Here is an 18,764-nt window from a genome sequence, read left to right as displayed (position 1 = left end):
ATTACAGGCGCCCACCACCACACCTGGCTAATCTTTTTATATTTTTAGTAGAGACGGGTTTTGCCATGTTGGCCAGGCTGGTCTTGAACTCCTGACCTCAGGTGATCTGCCCACCTCAGCCTTCCAAAGTGCTGGGATTACAGGCATGAGCCACTGTGCCTGGCCAGAAAATGTCCTTTGTTTTGAAATCATGCTGAAGTATTTAGGAATAAAGGGACATCATGTCTGCCGCTTACTCTGAACTGATTCAGAAAATAATAACGTACATGGACCCATACATGCATACATACACACACACAGATAATGATAAGGTGATGTAATCAGATAAAAAATGTGGGAATCTGCTGAAGGTATAAAGGAAATTTTTGTACTATTCTGGCAATTTTTCTCTAAATTTGAAATTGTTCCAAAATATAAAGTTTTTTTTTTTTTAATATTGCATTGCCAACACCCTTGATCACACAGAGGATATCTATAACTCTGAGTTGGAAAGTTATTTAAAAGAAGTAGGGTTTCTTGGCTGGGTGCGGTGGCTCAAGCCTGTAATCCCAGCACTTCGGGAGGCCGAGGCGGGCAGATCACTGGGTCAGGAGATCAAGACCATCCTGGCTAACACAGTGAAACCCCGTCTCTATTAAAAACACAAAATATTAGCCGGGCATGGTGTCGGGCGCCTGTAGTCCCAGCTACTCGGGAGGCTGAGGCAGGAGAATGGCCTGAACCCGGGAGGCGGAGCTTGCAGTGAGCCGAGATCGCGCCACTGCAATCCAGCCTGGGCGACAGAGCAAGACTCCTTCTCAAAAACAAACAAACAAAAAAGAAGTAGCGTTTCTCTATTGAGATAATCATATGATTAAAAACAATATTTAAAAAAAGAAGTAGGGTTTGAAGGTGAACATATTTTTAAAATAATTAACCAATTTATTTCACTCATATTTTCTTTTCTATATATGCAAAAGCACAATAAATAACCAAAGCCTATGTCTAACTGAGTTTAAAAGAGCTCTTTATAATGAGTTTACAACAAAAATTCTAAATGCGAAGGAAATACTGTATTATAGTTTAATAGTTAGCTGTTTTTCTTTCTTCATGGTACATAAAATAGTGATGCATCCCTGAATTATAAAAACAAAAAAAAGTACATAAATATTTTTAACTCTGACTTTGCCACTGATTAAAATGTGTGACCTTGGGCAAGTCCTGTGAACATGTTTTCCCCATTAGTAAGACTGGATGACAATATTTACTGTGCAGAGCTGTTAGTGTTATCAAACCCCAAATTTTGGGTTCATGTGCCTGATATACAGCAAACCTAACACTGACACATCAGCACTTAGAAGCAGAGAAAGGTTTATTTGACTTGGCTAAAGCAAGAAGGCAGGAGAAGCAGCCTCTCAAATCCAATCTGCCTTTTAACATAACTGGGGGCTTTTATGAGCAAAGTAGGTATGCAGGAGATGGGTTCCCCCAATAATCAAAACTGTTTGAGTTCCTCCGCCCAAACAAACTCCTAGATGCTATCAAGGAGGTCTGCATGACCTAAGGATCATTGTTCTTTGAAAGAAAAACAGTTCATCAATCTTGCAGGCAGCCCTGGGGGTTAGGGTAGGAAGTTAATCAATTACTAGTGACTTCCCTTGTGCAAGCAAGCATGCACGGAGGAAGAAAAGGACAAGGAAATAAGTAAAGTGAACATCTTATGATCTTTATAATAAAGGCTCAATTACATTGGGAGGATTAAAACATCATTGTAACAATAATACCAGTAACAATGACATTTAAGCCAGTGTGTCTACTTGTCAGGCACTGCACTATCAAATACCAGCAGCAAGTCTGGCACAAAATAGATGCTCAATAAATGGTAGCTATTGAATCACGGCCACACATTTAATTGATATTATGATCAAGATGTTCAAGGAAAAAAATACCATTACTTATTTAATGTGGAACAAGTCTAGTCTTTCTCTTGAGCTCCCACCTGCTGGTTAGGAGGCAACAATGTTATTTGGATCCTGTTTAGAGTATTCTCAGAGCTGAGCCCTCAAATTGTATCATTCTTACTTATGCACCTGTCCTGTTGGCCGTCAACAATGTTATTTGGATCCTGTTTAGAGTATTCTCAGAGCTGAGCCCTCAAATTGTATCATTCTTACTTATGCACCTGTCCTGTTGGCCGTCCTTGTGCTGCCCCTGACACCTGCCTGCTCCCTAAGGCGATGTGGGGAGAGGAGCATATACATTCCAACGTGCTGTAAGGATAGAGATCCTGGCTGGTCCCTGTGAGGCAGGAGAATAGGGCCTGGAGGCCATGAACATAAGGCTGATCCACGCTGACTTCCTAGAACAAAATCAAATGGAATATGAATGGCTTTGTAACCTCACTTCATCCTCTCCATTTACACTGTTTACACTTTGTAACTTCACATTCATCCTCTCCATTTACATAAACCGCACACACAGTGACATCCTCTCCATTTACATAGACCACACACGCCAAGTGACATCCACTCCATTTACACTTTGTAACTTCATATTCGTCCTCTGCATTTACATAGACCGCACACACCAAATAACATCCTCTCCATTTACATATTCTGGGCACATTCTGAGTAAATGACTTTGTAACTTATCTTCATTGTCTTCATATACATAGAACATATACCAAGTAACCAGTGGAAAACGTCTAGAGAGTATTGAAACCCCAGAAAATTCTGTAACCGGGGCTCATGAGCCCCTATGCTCCTGCCTGCTCCCACACTGTGGAGTGTACTATCATTTTCAATAAATCTGTGCTTTTGCTTTCCTCACTTTGTGCGTTTTGTCCAATTATTTGTTCAAGACGCCAAGAACCTGGACACCTTCCACCAGTAACACCTGGATGTGCCCCTGGCATGCATGGGTCCCCACAGTCACCTCTGCCCCTGGAGCCCCTGGGGGCCAGGGTAACTCTCGGTCTGATCTTGGGGCTTGTTAGAGGTGCAGGATCCCTCCTGGATTGCCATTGCTGTCACCTCCAGCCAGCCTGTTGGCCTGAGTGCCACCTTCCCTTGCCCAGGGCAGGCCCTTGGGCAGTTCATTCAGCCTCTGTACTACTCAGGAGAAAGCGAAAACTTAAGGTTCCTCAGCTGACCCTCCTGGCACCTTTCTGAAGGTAGGCTCCCGGGCCAGAGGCAACAGCCTCCTCCTTGCCATGAATATCCTCATGGATCCAACACCCTATCTTCCGGCCTTGGGCCCAGGAAGAAAAATCAGAAAACAAGCTTCTGCCTCATTGGCCTTCCAACCTCTAGTACCTCCTCCTTTCTCTCCCATGACTCTCCAGGTTCCCATGGGGCTGGCTGCTCTCCCAGAGCCTCCCTGACTCCACTCTCAGTGGTGGCCTGGTCTTCCCCAAGCAGACCATGGGGATCCCTAAGAGCCTCTAGGCTTTGTCCTTGATATGCTAATGGAGGAGATAAAGGAATCCCAGCACTTCTTCTCTTCTCAAAGCTTTCAAAACCAGGTCTCACACAGCCTCTCCTGCCTTGGGACAATAAGCCTTCTGGCTCCCCTGGAGGGAGCAGCTGCAAGAAAACCGAATTCAAAGCAAGCAGTGAAAATGCAGTGGTTTAAATTTACAGAAAGATTCTCGTTTGTACATTATTATCATAATTATGGCCCTGGGAATCCGGGTGAGGTCTCCAGAGCTTCAGTACACACTTCAGGGAGAGCATTTGCAAATTCATGGTCTTAAATCCTTAGGACAGAAAGATGTGAAGGAAAGCCAGGGAAGCAGAAGTCCTTAGGAGACCTGGGTCCTGAACTCTCCAGAGCTCATGGATCTTCTTGGAAAATGAAATTCAGGGGTTGGAAGAGGCTATTTCTAAGGGAGGGCTTTCAACTCGGAGAGTCTCTGGCCAAAGGTTCTAATTCCATGTACTTCCAATTTTTGATTAACGCTGCCAAATACAATCACAATTTTAAAATTCAGGGTACTTAAGGAGTTTAGGATATTAGGTTCTGCCAGAGTAGCCCTCTGCAGGGATGTGGAATGGCTGCATCCATCTGCCCAGCAGAAAGAGGGATGGGTACTGGGGAGGGTTCATTAGCAGGAAACTTTCCAGGGCAGATGAACACGAGGACAGAGCCCAGCTGAAGGGAACCAACGGGAGCAGGAAAATCCAGAGCAAGATGGCAGATGTGAGGAACCGAGTGGGGTCAGTCCGGAGAATCTCACCAGCAAGTACAGAACCAGTTTTTGTCCCTTCCCATGCTCAGCAAGCCAGTAGCATGTTGATCTGCTACAATAGCTGCCTACAGGATTTTCTGCCTCAATTCCTGACCCCTCCAATCACTTTCCCACCCTACAGCCAGAGAACCCACCACCTTTTGGGATCTTCCCATTGATCAGGATAAAGACCATGGCTGACAAGGCCTTGCATGGTCAAGGCCCAGCGGTTCTCAACCCTGACTGCATATAGGAATCATACTGGCCCAATCCCAAGGGATTCTGATTCAGTTAATCTGGGATGAGGTCTGAGCATCAGTATATATATAATATACTAATATATATTTATATATACTGGTGTATATATATAATATACTAATATATATTTATATATACTGGTATATATATAATATACTAATATATATTTATATATACTGGTGTATATATATAATATACTAATATATATTTATATATACTGGTGTATATATATAATATACTAATATATATTTATATATACTGGTGTATATATATAATATACTAATATATATTTATATATACTGGTGTATATATATAATATACTAATATATATTTATATATACTGGTGTATATATATAATATACTAATATATATTTATATATACTGGTGTATATATAATATACTAATATATATATATACTGGTGTATATATGCATGTATACTGATATATTTTATCAGTATATATTTTTATTGATATATATATTATATATAATATTATATTATATATATTATATTATATATGATATATTATATCATATATCATGACATAATATATAATATATTATATATCTATAAAAATTATATAATATAAATTATATTATAATATAAATTATATATTATATATATTATATAATTTTTATATTATATATAATTATATAATATATAATATATCTATAAAAATATAAAAATATATCTATATATTTAAATATTTATATGTTTCTGTATACTGATATATTAAATATATATTTATACTGATATATATGTATATCAGTATAAACATATTAAATATATATTATATATAAATATATACAAACTATATGTTTATATATATTTAATCTCCAGGTGATTCTAAATGGCACTAAGGATTAGCAGCCCCCTGCTTTGGCCCTGCAAACTTCAACCTTATCTCATGACAGTCCCCCTCTCAGTTTCTTTGTGGCACAGCAACAATTGACCACTTTGCCCCAGTCCTTTTTTTTTTTTTGAGACGGAGTCTCGCTCTGTCGCCCAGGCTGGAGTGCAGTGGTGCAATCTCGGCTCACTGCAAGCTCCGCCTCCCAGGTTCACGCCATTCTCCTGCCTCAGCATCCTGAGTAGCTGGGACTACAGGCGCCCGTCACCACGCCCGGCTAATTTTGTTTTTGTATTTTTAGTAGAGACGGGGTTTCACCGTGTTAGCCAGGATGGACTCCATCTCTTGACCTCGTGATCCGTCCACCTCGGCCTCCCAAAGTGCTGGGATTACAGGAGTGAGCCACTGTGCCCGGCCTCCCGGCCTGCCCCAGTACTTGTAATATGTCAGTCTGCCTCTCCCTCGGGCCATTACACTTCTTTATCTCCTATACCCGGAAAGCCTAGTCATTTCTGAGACCTTGACTCAAACACCCCTTCTGGAGGGAAGCCTTCCTTGGCCTGCTGGACTAGACTATGTTATCCTCTTACACGCTGTATCCTCCAGGGTCCAGTTAGGAAAACAGAGGCCACTTTAGGTGTTTCAAGTAGAAAGAATTTAAATCCTAGAAGTCGGTTACACGGGTGAGGAAAATGGTGAGAAGCCCAATGGGATGGTGTAGCAATGACAGTGAGCTGCTGCCACCCCTGAGGCTGGAAGGGTAACAGACATTTGCCAGGAGCTAGAAGCTGGGGCAGCCTGGTAGGAGCTAGAGTACAATGAGAGCTGCCCCCTGGGGGATGGAACCACAGAGGGAGGGTCTCTCTGAGGAGACATAGATTCAAGGAAGAGATACAGCCATTGTGGGAGATGCCAACAAAAGCAGAGAGAGAGAAAGAAAGAAGCAGAAAAGGAAAGAGAGAAGGAAGGTTTCTTCCTTCCTCCCACCTTTGAGTCTCCCACTAGTGCTTCCCATTAGCCCAAACTACCAAGAACCCAGATGGCAAAGGAGCCCGGGAAATCTAATTCTACATGATACCGAGCAAAGCCGATGTTCCAGCTGGCTGCGTCTGTTACAGTAGGTAGTCAGGCAGACAAGCAGGGCAGGAGAGGGCTCCCCCCGACCAGGAATGTCAGCTGACCGTCAGGTGATGGTCAGGTGGTCATTAACTGTCTCTCTAAAATAATAATTGGTTACAGCCAGCATCAGGGAAAGGCAGTCTCCCAAAAGATAGAAACACCTGAAACTGATGATCAGCAGCTTCCCAGTAAGATCTCAGGAGTTGGATGCGTGGGCTCAGGCTTGAACACTGAGAGGCAAAATGGCGGAGTTTAACTAGTATATGCCCTTCGTCTGGAAACATTCAGCTGGTAAGGGAAGAACGCCTTAAGTGAGCATGCACACAACTCCAGTTAAACACACTGCGCATGTTCCTGTCCCAAGTGCTGGCAGACCACTGCGCATGCAGACAGCCCACCTCAGGGAAGAATCAGGGGAGAAGAGACGTAGACCCCACAAGCATGCCAACACATAAAACCCCAAGTCAAGAGTCAAACCATGCACTTGAATCAAGTCACCCACTTGGCCCTCTTTCAAGTGTATTTTACTTTCTTTCATTCCTGCTCTGAAACTTTCATTTTTTATTATTTTGATTTTATTGATTGATTGAGATGGAGTCTCCCTCTGTCGCCCAGGCTGGAGGGTAGTGGTGCAATCTCTGCTCACTGCAGCCTCCGCCTCCTGGGTTCAAGCGATTCTCCTGCCTCAGCCTCCTGAGTAGCTGGGATTATAGGTGCCTACCACCATGCCCAGCTAATTTTTGTATTTTTAATAGAGACGGGGTTTCACCATGTTGGCCATGCTTGGCCAGGCTGGTCTGGAACTCCTGACCTCAAGTGATCTGCCCACCTCGGCCTCCCCTAGGATTTTAGGTGTGAGCCACCTGGCCCAGTGTCTGGCCTGCTCTAAAACTTTTAAATAAACTTTCACTCCTGCTCTAAAACTTGCCTCAGTCTCTCACTCTGCCTTATGCCCCTCGACTGAATTCTTTCTTCTGAGGAGGCGAGAATTGAGGTTGCTACTGACACGTATGGATTTACTCCTACTAAAACATCAAACCACCCCAAAACTGTGTCGCTTAAAACAATTTATAATTATCACTCATGGTTCTGTGGGTTGATGTGGCTCAGCTAGGGAGTAAGTTCTCACTTGGGCCCTCTCACAAGGTTTCAGTCATATGGCGACCTAGGTGCAGTCACCTGAAGGCTCAACTGGGCCTGCTGTCCAAGTTGGTGCAGACACAATGCTGTCAGTTGACACTGGCTGTCAGCTGTAAGCTCAGCTGGAGCTATAGGAACCAAAAGTCCCACACATGGCCTTTGTGTGGGCTTGGGGCTGTCTCACAGCGTGGTGGTTGGATTCCCAAAGGGTATATACCAAGAGCAAACTTTGCAGGAGACTCAGGTGGCAGCTATAAAGCTTCTTATGACCTAGCCTTGGATATCATCTCTTGTATCTATTGGTCAAAGCACAAATTGGATTCAAGGAGTTAGAAGAAGAGACTTCACTTCTCGATGGGAAAGTAGCATGTGCATACAGGTAAAATAATTAATAGTGGTTATCTTTGGAGGCAAGCTAGCATCATCCAGCCTCTAGCCACTATGTACATTCTTTTCACATGCAAAATTGACTCGCTGCCTCCTAAGACATCCAGACTTTCAGTCCACTATGGCATCAGGTTCAGGCTTAAGGTCCAGGACCTCATCATAGAGATCAAGTGCAGGTGTGGATGAGGCTCTTCAGGTACAACTTCTCAAGTGCTGTTCCTCTCAATCTAAAAATATGAAAATGAAAGAGACAATTATGTCTCCCCTCATGTACCACTGCTAGTACACAATGGAGAGAGAGTAAAAGGATAAATAAAATAACATTCCCATCTAAGGGGTATAGTGAGGAATGAGCAGTATGTACATAGGTGTCCCCAGTCCATAACAAGTCTGAAATGCAGCTGGGCACCCATCACCAGTGCCTTGACTAAAGCCCGTGGGCCATGCTGGCAGCACCAATGCGAACAGCACAATAGAGGAAGGGATTATAAAACAAAACAAAGACCAAAAAATGAGACAGGGGCTGTCTCTTGAGGAAGACCTCCCAGAAACTAACATGACATTTTGGCTCAGATCCCACTGGGTGGGACGTAGGCACATGGCCTCACATAGCTACAAGGGAGCTGAGGAATGGATTCTCTATTCTGGACTGCCCTGTGCCTGGCAAAAACCTATTATACAAAAAGGGAAAGGAAGAATGTTGAGGGACTTCACCACGAAGAGGCTAAATAATTCACCTAAGGCTCCAGAAGCAAAAAGTGCCAGAGCTTGGTTTCGAATCCAAGCAGTCTGGCTGAAGAGTCTCCCCTCTGAGCCATTCCTTTCTGCTAGGGTTGGCAATCTATGGTCTGTGGGTCAAATTCAACACACTGAGTGTTTTTGTAAATGTTTATTTGAACACAGCCATGCCCATTTGTTTACGTATTGGCTATGGCTGTGTTTGCACTATACAAGCAAAGTTGAGGCTGGGCGCAGTGGCTCACACCTGTAATCTCAGCACTTTGGGAGGCCAAGGTGGGAATAGCACTTGAGCTCAGGAGTTTGAGACCAGCCTAGACAACATAGCAAAACCCCATCTGTACTAAAAATACAAAAATTAGTCAGACGTGGTGGCACATGCCTGTAATCCCAGCTACTTGGGTGGCTGAGGCAGGAGAGTTGCTTGAACCTGGGAGGCAGAGGCTGCAGTAAGCTGAGATCATGCCACTGCACTCCAGCCTGGGTGAGAGAGTGAGACTCTGTCTCAAAAAAAACAAAGAAAAAAAGAAAAGAAAAAGAACGTTGAATAGTTGCAATAGAGAACGTATGGCCAGCAAAGCTGAAAATATTTATGCTTTTATACTTTACAGAAAAAGCTTCCAACTCCTGTACCATATTGACTACATTAGAGGAGATAAAATATGTAAAATGATTGGCACAGTTTCTGACCCAGAACAAATACTCAAAAAATACTATTCATGTTGCTGTTATTATATAACTGATAAAATTGGCATTGGCGTTAGAATCCGCAGCAGCATCAGATCAGCATCACTATCAGCATCTCACCAGACTGCCTTTCAAAGGAGAAGCAGGAATCCCACTGCCAGGGTGAGGCTGATGGAGAGATCAGCAAATCCTCCCAGAGTCCTCAGCAAATTCTTTTCCCTTTGACAGGTGCCAGCGGAGAGGTGAGGTGGGTGACCACTGGCTCTCAGAAGGTGAAAGCGGAAGCATCTCCTGCCAAACAGCGCCCATGTTTTGCAGGGCTGAGGACAGGCTGAAATTGCGGCTATTTTTCAATGCCTTGAATGTGTGTAGGTGAGCATAAATTAAAAAGAGAATCTGTTGGCAAAATGATTCTAAAGTTCATCAGGAAGAGGAAACTGGAAAGATAACCAAGAAAAGTTAGAAAAAAGAAATGAAGCTGGGTGCGGTGGCTCACGCCTGTAATCCTGGCACTTTGGGAGGCCGAGGCGGGCAGATCACTTGAGGTCAGGAGTGCAAGACCAGCCTGGCCAACATGGCGAAACCCTGTCTCTACTAAAAATACAAAAATTAGTCTGGTGTGGTGGTGCCTACCTATAATCCTAGCCCTTTGGGAGGCCGAGGTGGGTGTATCACTTGAGGTCAGCCTGGCCAACATGGTGATACCCTGTCTCCACTAAAAATACAAAAATTAGCCAGGTGTGATGGCAGATGCCTGTAATCCCAGCTACCAGTTACTTGGGAGGCTGAGGCAGGAGAATGGCTTGAACACGGGAGGTTGCAGTGAGCTGAGATCGCGCCACTTCACTCCAGCCTGGGCAACACAGCAAGACTCCATCTCAAAAACAAACAATCTAACAACAACAACAACAAAAATGAAAAACATGAAAGAGGAAACATACTCTGCCAGGATTTTTAGATTATGGTATCTCATTTAATCCTCACAGTAACTCCATCAGGGAGAGACTGTTATTAAACCCACTTTAGAGATGAGAAGGCAGAGATTCAGAGATGACAAAGAATCTCCATGGATTATAGATTTAGGTACATCTATATCTGTACATATACCTATACCTATGCCTACACCTAAATCTATGCCCATACCTGTACCTAGATAAATGGTTTGAGAATGCATTTGATTGCAGGTGTTTTTTTCAATCAGATCCTAGATCTCTGCCTTCCACCTGATGCCTCCGGAAACGCTGGTCCCCTGGGAAATGCCATGAAAGTGGTTAGTGTGATTATCTCAGATTGCTAAGAAAACCCATCATGCTGCCGGCACACTGTGATCTCTGGCTATCAAAAATGGTTGATTTGAAGACACCTGTATTTTTTGGGAAATGTTGATATATAACAAATAACCCCCAGCCCCCTAAATGTTGATATTTAGAAAATAATTCCCCAAACTTATTTTACGCACATACAGCGAGAGAGAGAGAGAGAGAGAGAGAGAGAGAGAGAGAGGAGAGAGAGAGAGGGAGAGAGGAGAGAGAGAGAGAGAGAGAGAAGAGAGAGAGAGAGAAAAGTTGTTTAATGCCCAGGATCAAGAAGGCCTGCATATATTCAGCAAGAAGCTTTATCATCCCAAACCCAAGGCTGAGCCATGATTATTACATTCTAAGCCTCTTCTTCTCCCTGCTATTTATTACTAGGGCTTAGAGAATCTCAAACTGTCGGGTCAGTTATGTGATCCAAATGGCAGGACTGATCAAAGACTCCTACAACCTGTATGCTAATTAAAATCTATTTCACACACCAGTGGTGATCAGAAACTGCAAGGGCTTCCAAGCCCCTCTCACATGACTAGAGTTGATGAATAATTCCTGATACTGGCTAATAGCACTTGGCCCCCACAGTCTGCATACTAGATGGGTTTCAAGTCAACTTAAAAAAAGATGCCAGGGTTTATCTCTCAGACTTTCTCTCCCCACTCCCCACTGTGACCACACAAATGGAAACACCACTCCATTGCACGTGCATTTGTACAGTGTTGATGAACTCTGTCATTAGGCCAAGGAACCCTAGGCAATAGAAAAGTGTGAAACCCACCCATGACTGGCCCAGGGAATGCCAGCTCCCAAGCCACGGTGCAGAAAGTTGGACTTTATACTCAGCTTCTGCTTCTCCCTTATCTCAACATCTCCAATTCTATCTTTTAATTATGTCTCACACCCTTTGTCTTCACCACCACAGTCATCATTACACTCAAATAACTTAAATGCATAGCAGAGTAGGAAAAGTAGAATAAGTAACATCTTAGGTATTCAATTTGCTTGATATCTCCAACGTGCTAAGTACATTATATATAAGCTCTCTTTTTATTCTTTTCACAACTCTATAGGCAGAAAGATATTATTACCACCATATTACAGATGGTGAAACTGAGCCTCAGAGATGTGAAATAACAGTTCCATGGTCCCCAGAGCTAGAATGAAAACTTAAATCTGAGTTTTCTATTCAAAGTCCAATATTTGGATTCAATCCAATAATATTTTTGAGCATCCACTGTGTGCTAAATATTCTCCCAGGTACTGGGAAAACAGCAACGAACAACAACAAAATGGCTTGTCCAACTTTCACCTCTGTATAGAATGCAGTAGGTCACAGCAGCCTGGGTTCCTGCTGTAACAATTAGGAAAAAAATGGAAAAGTTACCAAAATTATACTCTATAGACATTGAAAAGCTGTGGAATCAACAAAGGACAAGATGAGCTAACGTTCATAGAATTGAGGAAACAGAGAAACTTTACATCCAGGAGGGCCATGTTCAAAGACCAGATATAAACCAGAGGTGGGCTGAACCTACGTAAGGTCCACCCAACCATGATCCAGCCCAATTGCTGGGGAAAGAGGAAAACTCTCTGGTGGAAAATAGCATCATCTATAGCCTTTATGGATCTCTTACACCAAACAGTCATCACACAATTTTAAAAAAGTGTGACCTTCAAAGAAGAAGAAAAAGTAACCAGAAGGAAAAATGGACAATAGAGGCAGACCCAGAGATGCCTCATATTCTGAAGTTAGTCAAGAGGGATGTTGAAGTACTGATTATGAATACATTAAAAATAGAAGAAATTATGCACAAAAGATGAAAATGGAGAATTTAAATCAAGAATTTGCAATTTATGAAAAAAGCAGCCGGGCGCCTGTAATTTCAGCACTTTGGGAGGCTGAGGCGGGCAGATCACCTGAGGTTGGGAGGTCAAGACCAGCCTGACCAACATGGAGAAACCCTGTCTCTACTAAAAGTACAAAATTAGCTGGGCGCAGTGGTGCATGCCTCTAATCTTAGCTACTCGGGAGGCTGAGGCAGGAGAATTGCTTGAACCCGGGAGGCAGAGGTTGCAGTGAGCCGAGATCACGCCATTGCACTCCAGCCTGGGCAACAAGAGGGAAACTCCGTCTCAAAAAAAAAAAAAAAAAAAGAAAAAGAAAAAGAAGAAAAAGAAAAAGAAAAAAAAGCAAATAGCATTCTAGACCTGAAAAACATAATATATAAAATTGAGGACTCGTTAGATGGGTTTAATAGCAGAATGCATACAGGTAAATACAGAATTAACAAACTTGAAGATAGGTCAACAGAAAATATCCAAACTGAAGCACGCAGAAAACAAAAAGAGTGGAAAGAACAGAACAGAGTAAAAGAGACATGCAGGACATGAGAAAATGGCATAACATTGTGTAACTAGAGTCCCATAAAACAGGCGAGAGATCGGGGCAGACCTAGTATCTGGAGAGATAATGGCTGAGAATTTTCCAAAACTGATGAAAGAGATCCACCTACAGGTTCACAAAGTTCTATGAGCTCCAGTGGAGCCTTGGGTTCTTGGCCCACAGCTGCCCATGTACTTATTCTTTCTCAGGTGACTGGTTTTCTAGTTGGTTCCTGCCAGCTTTGTCTTTAGATTTTAATCACTTAACAAACACCACCAAGCATTTTTTTTTCTTAGACAGAGTCTCGCTGTGTCACCCAGGCTGGAGTGCAGTGGTGTGATCTCAGCTCATGCAACCTCCACCTCCCGGGTTCAAGCAATTCTCCTACCCCAGGCTCCCTAGCAGCTGGGATTACAGGCATGTGCCACCACACCCAGCTAATTTTTGTATTTTAGTAGAGACGGGGTTTTGCCATGTTGGCCAGCCAGGCTGGTCTCAAACTCTTGACCTTGGGTGATCTGCCCGCCTCGGCCTCACAAAGCACTGGGATTACAGGTGTGAGCCACCCTGCCCGGCCCACCAAGGCTTTTATAGGCCTGGCACTATGCTGGGTGGGGGACATGGCCAAACAGACTGGCCACTGCCCTTGGAAGCTGCCCAGCTCCTGGTGGATGGCGGTAGGCCATGCAGAGTCAGAGCTGGACTCCCAATTCGCTGGTTTCTAATCCAGTGCCCTTCTAGGGCCCATGAATGTATGTTAAGATGCGTTGGGGAACGCTCACCAAGGCACCAGGTCAGAAGTGAGAAAAACAAGGTCTTCTTTGCTGTGATCCTTATTTCTTGGACTCTCACAGCCTTGAGACAATATGAGCCAGAGTAGTGTTGGACCTGGAGTGCCCCCTCCAGTTTTGTTGCTGAAAATGCAGCCCCCATTCCATGTCCACAAGAGACAGTGTCTCCCATTCTGCTCTGGGGTCAAGGCTGATTTGGCTACTATTAATATCCCTGGTGTGAAACAGGTTCCTCTTACAACATGCCCAGAGTCAAAAGAGAGTGCCCCTTATCCCACCCCAGGGGGTTCCAGCTGTTGCATGGCCCTGCCTTCCTCCTTCCCCTCTCCTCTTGTGTCCAAGTCCTTTCCACTCATCCCATGTGTCCTTCCAGTTTCACCTGAAGCATAACTTCCTCCTGGAAGCTTTACTTGACCACCCCACGCCCAGGTCTCCTTTCATGGAAACAGCCTCCCTCTCCTTCAGTGCCCTTCTACCATCAATGGGATGGTCTGATTAAGGCCTGGCTCCCACTGGCTACCTGTGCACAGCAGCCATGCCCTGTTTAGCTCTCTATTGTGTGCCTGATGTCTTGCACAGTACCTGGCATAAAGTATATATTGTATATAAAAGTGCTTTGATGAATGAATGAATGGAGGGATGGATGGATGAATGAAGACACCTAGACCCATACTAGATAGGCGGGGTTGTTGAGCAAAGGTGCCAGGGAATCCCTCTTCCATATTTCCTGATATAGCAACACCAATTAAAGGCCCCGGGTTAAACAGTAGCAGTTCTTGGCCATTTAACAAACACTCCAGCACTGTGTTAGGAGCTACCATTGAGAAGGGCTTGGGGATAGGGTGGGGGCCAATGTGTTTTCTAGAAAACTTCTTACAAACAATTGATATCAATTTCTCAACAATTGTTCCCACTTAATGATGATGATGATGATGATGATGATATAAGATAATATTTATTCAGAGCTTCCAATGCACCAGGTTCTGTTCTGGACATGTTACATGCATTTTTTTTTTCTTTAAAACTCACAAATACTCCCTTAGGTATTACTCTTTTTTTTTTTTTTTTTTTTGAAATGGAGTCTTGCTCTGTTGCCCAGGCTGGAGTACAGTGGCATGATCTCAGCTCACTGCAACCTCCCCCTCCTGGGTTCAAACTGTTCTCCTGCCTCAGCCTCCTAAGTAGCTGGGATTACAGATGCACACCACCACACCTGGCTAATTTTTTTTTTTTTTTTTTGAGACGGAGTCTCACTCTGTTGCCCAGGCTGGAGTCCAGTGGCGCAATCTTGGCTCACTGCAAGCTCCGCCTCCTGGGTTCTGCCATTCTCCTGCTTCAGCCTCCCAAGTAGCTGGGACTCCAGGTGCCCGCCACCACGCCCGCCTGATTTTTTTTGTATTTTTAGGAGAGATGAGGTTTCACCACGTTAGCCAGGACGGTCTCGATCTCCTGACCTTGTGATCCGCTCACCTCGGCCTCCCAAAGTGCTGGGATTACAGGCGTGAGCCACCACACCTGGCCACACCTGGCTAATTTTTAAAAATTTTTAGTTGAGATGGGTTTTCACCATGTTGGCCAGGCTGGTCTCGAACTCCTGACCTCAAGTGATCCACCCACCTCAGCCTCCCAAAGTGCTGGGATTACAGGTGTGAACCACTGTGCTTGGCCTACTCTTTTATTTTATTTATTTATTATTATTAGAGACAAGGTCATATTATGTGGCCCAGGGTGGTCTTGAACTCCTGAGCTCAAGCAATCCACCCTCCTCAGCCTCCCAAAGTGTCAGGATTACAGATGTGAGGCATTGTGCCCAACCAGATGTTACTCTTCTCCCCTCTGACAGGTGAAAAGGCCTGTGGAGTAGAAGGGAGGGGCAGGTTTGCCCAGGGTCTCACAGTAAGAGACAAGCACCATACCGGGTACTGCCTGATCCCAAACCCACAGCTAGGGGAACCCGCGATGCTCGATCACCATGGCGGCACAGCAGTGAGCGTGGACCCTGGGGCTCAGACCACACCCCCACATGCAGTTTTTTGTGACGCCAATAACACCATCATCACTCTGACCCCACAAACACAGCACAACCCAACAGAAGCTGGTTAGCAAGACTGTTCTCAGCAAGCCACTCCCAGCAGGGACACAGCCGCAGCTGGCTACTTTTCTCCCCAAAGGCCCTGTTCTGGGGCATTGACTCATTGACTTTGCAAACTGCCAAGGAGGCAGGCAGCCAGCCAGCATCCTTGTCTTTATTTTCCCTGACACCTGGGCCTCTGAATCCCACACATTAACCAGCATCTCTGAGGGTGTCTGGGCCAGGCCTTTGCAGCTGCCAGCGGATTTCCACGGGCATTTGGAAGGACTGGGAGGGTTTACCCCCACCACTCCCTGCCCGTGAGATATCCCAGGCACCTTCTCAGCAAAGCTCAGCCTCACGGGTGTCCTTTCTGGGGACATGGCAGCGGGGGGAGAACTAACAGCAAGTGTGCAGCCACCGGCAGGTCTCGGCCCCATTGGGTTGGAACTAGCTCAAGGACCTTAGACAAGGCACTTCTTTTTCTAAGCTTAAGTTTTTAAAATTGGCCTGTTATTAAGAACTGAGTCACAAAATAAAAGTGACGATTTGCTGTGATTTTCTTTTTATTCGTTCACTCACTCATTCAGTATTTACTGCATACCTTTGCTAGGCTTCACACTCAGTTTGTTACCAGTAGGGATTTTTTGTTGTTGTTTGTTTGTTTTGAGATGGAGTCTTGATCTGTCGCCCAGGCTGGAGTGCAATGGCGCGATCTCAGCTCACAGCAACCTCTGCCTCTGGGTCCAAGCAATTCTTCTACCTCAGCCTCCCGAGTAGCTGGGATTATAGGCATCCACTATCCGGTTAATTTTTGTATTTTTAGTAGAGACGAGGTTTCACCATGTTGGCCAGGGTGGTCTTGAACTCCTGACCTCAGGTGATCCGCCCGCCTCGGCTTCCTAAAGTGCTGGGATTATGGGCGCGAGCCACCGTGCCCGGCCCAGTAAAGGATCTTGACTGCAAGTTGTCCAGGTTCTTGTCATTTTGAGCAAAGAATTGGACAAAATGCACAGCAAAGCAAGGAAAGAATGAAGACATGAAAGCAGAGATTTATTGAAAGTGAAAGTACACTCCACAGGGTGGGAGTGACCAGAGCAGCGGCTCAAGGGCCCTGTTACAGAATCTTCTGAGGTCCAAGTACCCACCCGCTGGAGGTTTCCCATTGGCCACTTGGTGTTCACCCCATGCAAATGAAGTGGCAGCCCGTGATCAGTCTGATTGTTGCAGAAAGTGCCCACAGGGCTGGGCTTGATGTGTTACATCCTTGGTCCTCACAGCAGGTATTGTGAGTGCGTCTGTACCATGACGAAGCCTGGGGCTCTGAGGCCATGTGTACTTTGCCTATGATCACTCAGCTAATAGGAGGGGTGCAGGACTCGAACCCAGGCTCGCTGCTCCTAAGCCATTCTCCTAACCATTGTGCAATGGTGCTTTCCTAGAGCTCTTACAATCCAGTAGTGTTCACAACACTCATACAGCTAAGCCTGATGTCGGGCTGGTCATACAGAGTGAGTAGGATTTCAGAGGAGAGAGGCAGCAGGTTTTATCTAGATGGACCAGGCAAGACTTGGAGGAAGACGCCACATTGAGCCTGATTTTACAGCAAAGCAAAGCTTCCACCTTCCCCCTCCACTCCTACTGCTTTGGCTACGCCAGGTCCCTCTGGGAATTTTCATTCTAGTGGAGGTGACAAGTGACCTCCCAAGGGCTGAGATAGTGAAGGGATGGGGACCCAGGAGACACGCATCAGGATAGGGAGATGTGACCTATGCTAGGGGGTCAGGCAGGCCTCCCCGGAGACAGGTGTTTTCAGCTGAGCCCCATGGGGTGAGTACTTTTATCTGGATGAGAGAAGGTTCAGAGAGGAAATGAGCTCTCGAAGAGGACAGCATTTTTTAGACCCAAGGGATGAGAGAGCCTGGAGCCTGCAGGAGAATGAAAGCAGCTGAATGTGAGGGAGCACAGACAGCCAAAGAAGACATCACCAGAGCGGGTCCAGAGCCACGGGGCCTCAGCAGCTACTGCTGGGGTCGTCCTGGGCTTTCTGGCACAAAGGGAACCACTGCATAGTTGAATCCAGGATGAGTTACAGGTGTGTGGTTTCTTAAGCACGGGTAATGGACAGGTGGGGCTAGTTAGGCAATACGGGGTATGGTAAGGGGTTGGTGTGGAGAGAAGAAATGCAATTCAAGAGATATTTGGGGGCAGATACCAACAGGACTTGTTTGCATTGGAAGAAGGAGGCAAATGGGGTTTCCAGGTGTCTGGCTGTGGCAACCAATTTGACAGCAGCTTTCGACAATGAACTACTTGGAAATTGCAATTTGTGTGCGGCATGTCACATTTTCCAGCACAGTATCATGTGTATTCTTAGAGTCTTCAGTCACGTGGGAAATGAAGGTGCTATCAAAGGACCCTGACAGACAGTGCAGGGATAGCCTGTCTTGAATATGGCAGAGTCAAACCCGCAAGCTCTTGGGGAGTCCTTAAACGATTGAGATTACCTTCTTTGATGACCATCCGCAGCCCAAGGGGAGGATACTTTGAATGCCACCTACTCCACATCCCAACTAAGGAAAGGAAAACAAAGTTGGCTACCCCCAACTGTCTGGGATTTTTCAATTTTTGCCTTTTTCCCTCTCTCTTTTGTCTCCTATATAAATCCTACCCATGTAGAAGTCAATCTATCATTTGTTTCCCTCATAGATAAGCAAATTAATTGGCTTATTATATTACCTATGTCTTTTATTTATTCTTTGATAGGAGGCAGTATTATTTTCTCCTTTTTGCAGATGAGGAAACTGAGGCTCCGAGAGCTTGA

At 44.9% G+C, this 18,764-nt stretch overlaps 1 long non-coding RNA gene across 1 annotated transcript; it reads right to left on the bottom strand.

The window, feature by feature from the left end:
- Positions 1–992: 992 nt before the first annotated feature.
- On the bottom strand, positions 993–6,767 carry LOC134757193 (uncharacterized). The gene is made up of 3 exons (XR_010130893.1): positions 6,595–6,767; positions 2,162–2,338; positions 993–2,069 (listed from the first exon to the last, which is right to left on the bottom strand). It is a non-coding gene; the product is annotated as an uncharacterized lncRNA (long non-coding RNA).
- Between the last annotated feature and the right edge of the window lie 11,997 nt (positions 6,768–18,764).

Source organism: Gorilla gorilla, chromosome 15 (assembly GCF_029281585.2).
Source record: "Gorilla gorilla gorilla isolate KB3781 chromosome 15, NHGRI_mGorGor1-v2.1_pri, whole genome shotgun sequence".
NCBI lineage: Eukaryota > Metazoa > Chordata > Mammalia > Primates > Hominidae > Gorilla > Gorilla gorilla.
This window is presented reverse-complemented; position numbering and strand designations above follow the sequence as displayed.